Source organism: Amblyomma maculatum, chromosome 11 (genome assembly GCF_055883805.1).
Source record: "Amblyomma maculatum isolate TAMU_Amacu chromosome 11, ASM5588380v1, whole genome shotgun sequence".
Lineage (NCBI taxonomy): Eukaryota > Metazoa > Arthropoda > Arachnida > Ixodida > Ixodidae > Amblyomma > Amblyomma maculatum.
Window position 1 is genome coordinate 11,616,224 of NC_139354.1, and position 9,018 is coordinate 11,625,241.

A 9,018-nucleotide genomic window follows, 5' to 3' on the forward strand; every position below is an offset into this window, starting at 1 on the left:
TGACACAGGGGACCCACTTCTCTGACCACAATGCTATCGTGATCCCACTGAGCTCGAATTCTTCACCTAAAAGATGTGTCGACGGTTAGAAGACATTGTATGTGCTCTATCTTAAATAAAAGGAAATTTCTATCGCTCCATACATGAATCAGAATGGAACATTAATGTCTCTGTCATCTCTTTACATAGGTATGAAAGAGCACTAAAAAAGGGTAGAGGAAAGCCTCAGTTCGCAAGCCGAGCCAACCTTTCGACAAGTGGACTTGCGAAGACAAGCCCGAAGACAATATCACTTGTCGAAACGTTGGCCCGGCATACGAACTGAGGCTTCTCCTCTATATAGTTTTGTTCAGTGGCTCTGCTCTTTCTTACTGTGTAGCCATCTTCTTTCTCTCGTTCTACTCTGGATCCTTTACACAGGTGATAACATAATCATGTGGCATGCTGTAGAAAGGTAACGCTCTCGTGCGCACTCCGCATGAATATCATTTACTGGCAGCGAATGTTTTTTTTTAACGAATGATATATTCGAACGACCTTAAACTTGGCCTACACAAGGCTGATACAAAGAAATGTTTTAAGGGCAAATTTTTAAACTAAATTGAGAAAGGTGGCTACATACCTTAACCGCGAGCTCAGCATATGCGCCACAACATTCTTGGTAGGCTTTGGCAGTGCAGGCTATCCGAGGTTTCACCTGATTAGACCGATGATATCGTCCAAAAGCTCTGTTAGAATTACCCGCACTAGGACACGTGGACTGTGACGTAAAGGGCCAATCAGGAGCAAGACACACGAGTTCCAAGATCGTTGCTCTATACTCTGGTACCCGCATAAGTGGTTTGGCCTTAAGTGTGCTTGATAGAAAGTGCGACAGGGTGACGCAGTTGCTTTACTTCCGGAAACGCGATACGATATAATAAAGCCACAGGAAGCACGGCGGCTGGCCATCGATGTATATAGTACTTGGATAAATTCAATCACTTTCATGTGACCGACAATACTGAGTGAAAACGATAAACAAATGAGGGTCACGCACCCTGAAGTACATATCGGCGCTCACAGCACCGCATTCGCTTCATTTACCCCGAGCCGATGCGGCGCACCTTTACTTCCCGCTAGAGACGCCAGAAAGGTGGCTTGAAAAATGCAACAATGTGCAGCACTGCACTACTACGCAGGCCAAATACAAAAAAGCGATGCAGTGTGATTAATCTATTTATTGATGAAACTACGATTGCTTTAAATGCTTTTTAATATCATAAAAAAAAGGAAAGAAGAGCCACGTGTCAAGCGAAATATGGTCAGACTAAGTCATGAATAGGAAACTTCCATAGAAACTATTATATTATTTCACGACTATACTAATCAGTTTAAGCTAGAAAGGCGAATATATCCTCCACCATGCAGACAAGAAACTTAACAAAAGGCAAGAAGTAGTCTGGCGTCGGCTCCAGACGCGAGCCTTCTTTAGTCAGTCTGAATTAGCACACATGTACCCGACGCAATACAATCCAAATTGTATAGAATGGGGCGAGATATCCGGATACGATCATATATTATAGAGCTGCAAAAAAATGCTGCCCCCGGCGGACCTACTATCAATCCCTTCTTTAGAGACCTGTTGACGCAAGTTCGGGCTACTGAGTGGGCTCATAAGGTTGCCGAGAGCCACGGACTCGAGGCCGTCTAAGTGTAGTGCTCACACATTGTTTAATGCCGACAATAAATGTTTTCCAATCCAAATCCATAGAAACTATTGTCACGACGCCAGCGCCAATTCTTTTAATAGGGGCCGAAAGGAAGCCTACTGAAGCGTTGTATAGTCCTAGAAAATGTATTAAACAGAAAAAAAACATCACGATTGGCGCCGGCGAAAAAGAATACGCCTGAATTCTTTAGACAACTCGGTCACTGCTACGCTTATTATAGCGTTGCATGCGTGCGCAAGGAGTCCGTCCTTTTAAGGCGAAAGCCTTTAATGGCTCATGCTGCCGTGGGCAAAGTGTCCCGCTTTGCGGCAGCTCTGATTAGCCGAGGCGAGATGACGTCATAGAGGTCTCGACCAATCACAGAGCACCATCACAGTACACTTGAATGCGTGCCTTACATGTCCATATGCCAATCAATGATCAATTAAAAGTTATTGACTAATTAAGCAGTTCATTGACTTAATGACTGATCAATTAAGTAATTGATCAATTACCTACTCAATAACTTACTAATTCATCAATTAAATTATTGCTAAATACTGCCAGTTGCGTAGCAGATTGCGGCACTCAGGCTTTCGCTACTTTAATCGCTACGTTCCTCGTAGTTATTTAGGCATCAGCTCCTTTAAATTATCCAGGGGCGCTGAAGTAGCTAGAATTGAAACTAGTGATAGTTTTCTACCCCTTTCTACGTCCAATCCAGCGCAGTCGCCACCTTGAAGAGCAGCGGCGATGAGTGTTCGCGTCGTGTGCCACCCAGCAGTGTTACGTGCGCGGGTGCGGCGTATACAAACGTTTTTAAGGCGAAAGCTTTTCTAGGATCATGGAACGAAATCCTGTGCGCTAGAGTTGTTCGCAAGATCTTTCATATGATTATCTGAATCTGAGTCAGTTGGTTCATGATAGTGTGTCACTAGAGCCTAACATGTAAAAACGCACAAAAGAGAAGACAAGACGACACGAGGCTGACATGATCCTCGTGTCGTCTTGTCTTCTCCTTTGTACACACTATCTGCAATATATCGCGAGAATCCGCGAGATATGTGCTTGTCAAGCTTTCTGAGAAAGTGTGACGATACTGCGCCTTTCCTTTCCTGTAAATCAATTATAGTGATTTATAGCACTGCACCGAACGCCAATAAGAGGCGAACTAGGAAGGGAAATGATAGGAGAGGAATGGCAGGCTTTCGCCATTCTCCTCTCAAGAGACATCTAGGAGACCTAATTTTCTTTGTCGTGGTTGTAGTGCGCTTTTGCTTACTTATCTGCCTCTTGAAAAAAAAAAAATGAACAGGCCATCCCCCCACGCTAAAAAAAAAAGATGCTTGTCCATATCGAGTATGTCATGCTGGATAACATGCTGCGGCACGCATTGTACATTAGTTGAGCAAGGTGACCACTATCTTGTCAATCATGCATTTCCTTTGACCAGTATGAACAGGGAAATTTTCGATTCAGTGATTGTTACCAGAGCCGTTCGGTCTACCGATTGACCCTAACATTACAATGCCATCGCGCGCCAAGCTTTCAAGAACGAAGCGACTCGGCCAAGTGAAAAGGGCAAGTTCCAAATGGCATGCAGCCGTTCCTTGCCTTCGCAACATGCACGCTCTTCTCGCGATCGCAGTGTACACACAAAGATGATAATGGATAGAATAATGACACTTCGTGACTTCGTTCATAAGTGCTGGTAGCCATAATTGGTCAAAGTTCAATGATAAGGCATAAAAAAAAAATCATTTTCAGAGCGTCCAATAGACCTTTTGCCGCAACGTAGATAGTATAGCCCCAATAATTTCAGTTAAATAAAATCGCACTAAAACATACCCAATGAATACAATGCGACATTTGATTTATTATATAATTTACTAAACCAATCGTGCAAGCGCGTACATTACGCGGTCATTGATAACACACAGAAACAGTTCGGTAACTGGTGCTTATGTATAGCATCAGCTATTTCCAAACCTTGTCACGTGCACAGAAGCTGGAGGTTCGCTTGACAACCGTTGACCAATTCAAAGCGTGCAGTTCGCAAAAAAAAAAAAAAGAGGAGCGAAGATCATTTCCGTAACCCCCACTGTTTTAGCGTTGGACCGGACGAACGTACAACGTAATACGCGAGGCCTAAGGTACACACAGTTGCTTCAAAGCCTTTCTGTTCTGCCACTCACACAACTTCATTTCTCTAAACACCTCTAACCGCACATAGTGTAAGACTTTGGGGCGTCGGTGCCTTGCATAGGGGTTCCGAACTGTCTTGGTTCATATGGGCCACACATCTTCGACAAACGCCTGAGCTTCAGAACGCCGGTCTTCTCTGGGCAGGTCACGAAAATAAAACGCCGGAGGCACCGGCGCTCGACTCTGCTGCTGTGGCATGGCCAGCGGAGAAACCAGCGGAGGAACTACCGGTTCTACTGGCATCGGACTCGTTTCCGCTTGTAAACGTCCTGGAAAATGTTCCGTGCTTTGAGGATTGACGCTCCATCCTCGGGGTTTCGGGGTTGTCTCTGCTTTCCACGACACAGACAATGGCTGCTGGACTGGCCACGCAGGTTGCAGAGGAAATGAATCCTGTTTTTTCTTCGAAGGCCGACGTTGTCTTCGGTTAGTGGTGTGAGTGAATGGTGTACCTTGAGGGAGAACATGTGGCCTTTTCTGAGAGAGCATGTGCTGCGCAGGATTAGGCAGCAAGCATCCAGGTGACGGGGGTCCTCTCTTTCCGAACGGGCCTTGAACGCCGTTGCCGGCTACGTGCAGATTTTTCAGCGGCGACTCGTTGTACTGCATCACAACTAAGTAGACGCCCGTTTTCCTGAGTACTCTCAGAAGACGTTTCAAGGTGCTGAGACTTGGTTGCTGCAGCGGACACTTGCGATGACAAAAAGCTCTGAGTTGTTGTGGCTCGAAACTCTTCAATACGCAGCATTCCACAGTAACCACAGTTTTCTGGAGACTGTCATCCCTTACTGAGCTTTCCGCTGACGATGTCGGATGTTGACTGTTTGAATGACGTTTGTCAGAGTTTGCTGACTGATCTGGTAAAACGATGCCGGTGGTGCCTAGATGGCCATCTCTATCCGAAAAGCCTATCTCTAGCTTCGCTATCAACCTTTCTGACAATCAGAGGCAGATGTGTTGAGTGCTGCATCACAAGCCCGAATTTCTTGAAAACAGGGTAGCTACGCGAACTTGTTGATATGATCCAAAGATGAAGAAACCGGCGACATAAAACGGTTCCAGTGTGCCTACAGTTTCCTGCCGACATTTATCTATAACTATATTTCCTAGTGGCGGTATCGGACGTTCACTCCCTGAGGTTCACTCTCTGAATCATCTTGGTCACATTTTGCAGACTGATCTGGTAAACTAGCGCATATAGTGTACAGATGATAATCACTATTCACAAAGGTCATCTCCAACCTTATCAATACTTATGTCAGTCAGACAAGCTGTGGCTCGTGCTGCGTCCCAGTTCCGACATTCAGTACGAACATTCTAGTTATCACTGTCAAACCCAACCACGCATGCCGTGTCTCTCTATCGAGGTCAAGGAGACAGGAATCCTTTGGAGTGAAGCGGACTCGACAACTGGAATTTCTTTTGATAAGCCAGTACAGAACCTCCAAGCGTACCTATCTCTGCAGCCGATAACCTCGCATTTTAATCTGCAACTCGCTCTCGTGATTTGCATTGCGTATCATAGTCTCTATCAACATCTGCCTGCGCGCAAAACCTATCGCATTTCATACACGTCTTACGTAAGTTAAAACTGAATTTTTTTCCTTTGCAACATAGGGTAACGATGTCGCCTAAATTGTTTTGATTCAGAAATGATAAAACGGGCGACAAACACAAAACGAGAACAGATGAAGGAGTGCTCCGGACAACGTTTACCTAATAATTGATGTTTTATTGAGAGGTGAAGAATCTTGCAAAGCAACCAACGCTTGCGTGTGAGGTTGTTTTTCAGGGTCTGTCACCCCTCAATGAAACATAGCTTGTTATTGGCGGATACGACACAAGAATCCAAAAGCATATATCACTCACAGAAGGCCCTTCAGCTAATGTTGTTAACCAATTTTCCCGACACTACTGCTAATTAGATTAGGCAACAGATAATCTGCCTTCATCTGTTACACTCTGCCATGTCACGTAACAGGTATAAGTGGATTATTCACGATGGCATGAGCATAGGTTGACGCCATTCTCTGCAGAGCTTCTTCTGAAGGGCATGTGCCTCTTCAAATTTGGATTGCGTCGAATTAAAAATCTGAGTTACCCTGTGTAGCCGCCTCAGCTGTGTTTTGAAAGAAGCGAAATGTGGCCTCTGACCGTGCAAAGGCGAGTGCTTGCCGCTCATTATGATGGGCTGTAATATGATGCAAGTAAAATCGGAGGGTTATCCTGGTTACACCTAGTTTTCGGGCATCAGCCTGACGTCGGACTGGCATGCACCTTAACCATGGCGGTACTGAGCAATCAAGCACTGGAAAAGCAGTTGCGGCATCTCGCACCTATTCACATGCTATCGCAGTGAAAAGCATGGCGGAGTGCTCCCGAGGGATCATAGAGTGACGTCACTCACCGCGCCTCCTCTCTGGCGGCTCAAGGTCAAGCGCGCGAAGGAATGATCTTGGGTGTAGCAGTGCTCCCGCTCTAAAAGGAGATAATCTTAAAATATTCGACTTTAATCCCTTCCTTTCTTATGTTGTTTTTCATTGACTTTTGGTGAACTGCGGAGCTCGATTTCAGTGTTATGGATGAATTGGATGGCGCTCTTTAGGAACTATGCTCATAGCAGCTGCGTCGAGGCGTTGAGCGCGACTATCATTCAAATTACGGTAATGCAAGAATAATTTGATCTTTTCTTCACATTTAATTCACTTCCCTTGAATGTTGAAAAAAAAAAAAAGACCACGCACGGGATAACGTTGTTGCGAAAAAGCGAGATCAGCTGCGTTTATGAACGAAATATATGCAGTGTGTCCTGAAGTGAATTTAAAATATACCTAATAACCTTAATTAATCGAATAATTAAACAGGTTAAAAAATAGTTTGCAAAGTGTCACATGATAGGGAACTATTAGCAACCAGATGCGGGGCATCCTTCTTTTTTAAAACTTGGGCTCTAATTTTGTGTGAATGTGTGAAACGCCGAGTATGCGTCCAAAAGCGGCGCTTGTTTCGGTAGCGAAGGGGGCAGGGCACCAACTGGGCTCCCGACGGAGCCATTAGCGGTTGTGCGCCGCTCGGTAGCAGCCGAATTCGTAATGAAAGCAGCATACCCCTTCCCACAGATGGCATGCCCTGCACTCTAGCTTAGTCTGCGAGTGGGACGATTCTGCAGGTAGGAGTGAAATATGGGACAATCCTATACTCCATCAACAGGAATTCATATAATGCTCCATAACAGCGCAATGTGCCACAAGGCTCGGAATATAATCTGCTGCAAGCCGCGATGAGACAGTTTTCAAACGCGCTGGTGCCATTAACGTATTATTCAAAAGAATGCCCTTCCATCGACACGGTGTCCCCAAGAAATCCATTTTGCCTTCTCGTGGCTCACGCAGGAAGAGAAGAAGAAGGAGGAGGACAGGTGGGAAGGTTAACCAGCAAAAGAAGTAGTGCTGTTACGGGCTTATCATATGCCACGTTCTCCTTGGTTCTTTGGTTCTTTGAGCTACGATGTTGCGGCTCATAATATTGTCGACCTAAGAAGGATGTGGAAAATGATAACGCACGTCATAGCGCACAGTTTTGATCGGGCAATAGTAATTTCTGTGGAGCGACATATTAACGAAAAGCGGTACGTTTGGCGTCTACGTTAGCACGTTTTTGCTCTACAAAAAGCCTTTAATGGTTATGAGGAATCTCATACGTGAGGGCTCCGGAAACTTGGACCACCTCGGTGGTGTTCTTTCGTTTCGTCCGACATTCCTTTTTTATTATTATTATTATTATTCAAAGTCATGTCATGGGGCATAGGATGATTATGTCTTTACATTAAAGTACGTCGTGTATACTATTGTCTTCTGGAAACCGGAGCAACCTCTGGTTCATAATGTTGTTCACTAGCCACGACTGCAGGTCTTCCTCTCTCGTAGCCGACAGTCCAACCTGTTGCAGTCGTCTTGTTCTTGATGTCTGTGTCCTTGAGCGCGCCCATAAAATGTGCCGAAGGTCCACCTCAGCTGCTGCCCTGAGACTTAGACATGTGCTCGGCACTGCATCTTCTTGAGAGCCCCACCGGTACGTCACCTGTGGGGTAAGGGCCTCTCTCCCATTAAGGGTGACCTCTCCCATTGTCGTCATCAGGGAGGGGATAAGTGACGGGAGAATTAGGACACGTGCACTTTTCCTTAAGATAGCAAGATGCAAGATAGCAAGATCAGATTGGAGATTCTGAACGTCTGCTTGTATCCAATGTACTTTAGGGTGTTTCATTATTTCCCTTTTAAAGCACGTACCTTCTGAATAATGCTAAGCGTTTTTGTAACTCTTGTGTAAATCTGAGCTTCTCCTATAGACGGTATGGTATCTATAGACTCCATCACATCCCTGATAGCATATAGCTCCATACAAGTGAGGCCTGTGGATTCGTTATGCACTACCGCTTTGTGAATAACTCCGAGTGTATTAGGCCAGTATTTGCAGTTCTTCTATCACTTTCTATAACCAATACGTCTGCATAAGCTGCACCTATTACGGGACTTATATGAACCACTGAACTTGTTATTAGCTGTACTTACGATGAAGTTTAGTAATTTTGTTAGTCGTCATCACCGTGCAGGCCCAGGGAAGCGAATCTGTTGTTTTCGGTGTCTGTGCTGTTATTTTACTGTAACGGCTGCAACCAGATGCAGCATACTTTCTCTTTAAATTCCTTATTGCCTCTCGCTGTTAAACAATTTTTGTCAGAGTGTGTATATGTGCGTATTTATAAAGTATAGAGTTATGCGCCCCTTACACCCATAAACTTACATCCATTTAGGTGCACGATGCGCATTGCGTTTTTATTTATTGAAACGGAAGATTCACTGCGCCATGTAAAACCAAGGTCATCGTGTCGGGCGCAGCCCTCAACTGCGCATGAGCCACGTTCTTTTTCTTCCCTTATTCTGTCGCCTTCTTCACGCCTTCCGAATCTTCTTGATCCCTTTCACTGTAAATAAAGAGCTTTACCACTTGTAACCATTAGTAATGAAGTTTTCGCTTTAGGTTTAATCAAGCCAAGCCAACAGAATTTTTTGTTTGTAGTCCCGCCGACTGTAGTTTCGTCAGTCTATGAAACTGAACTTGA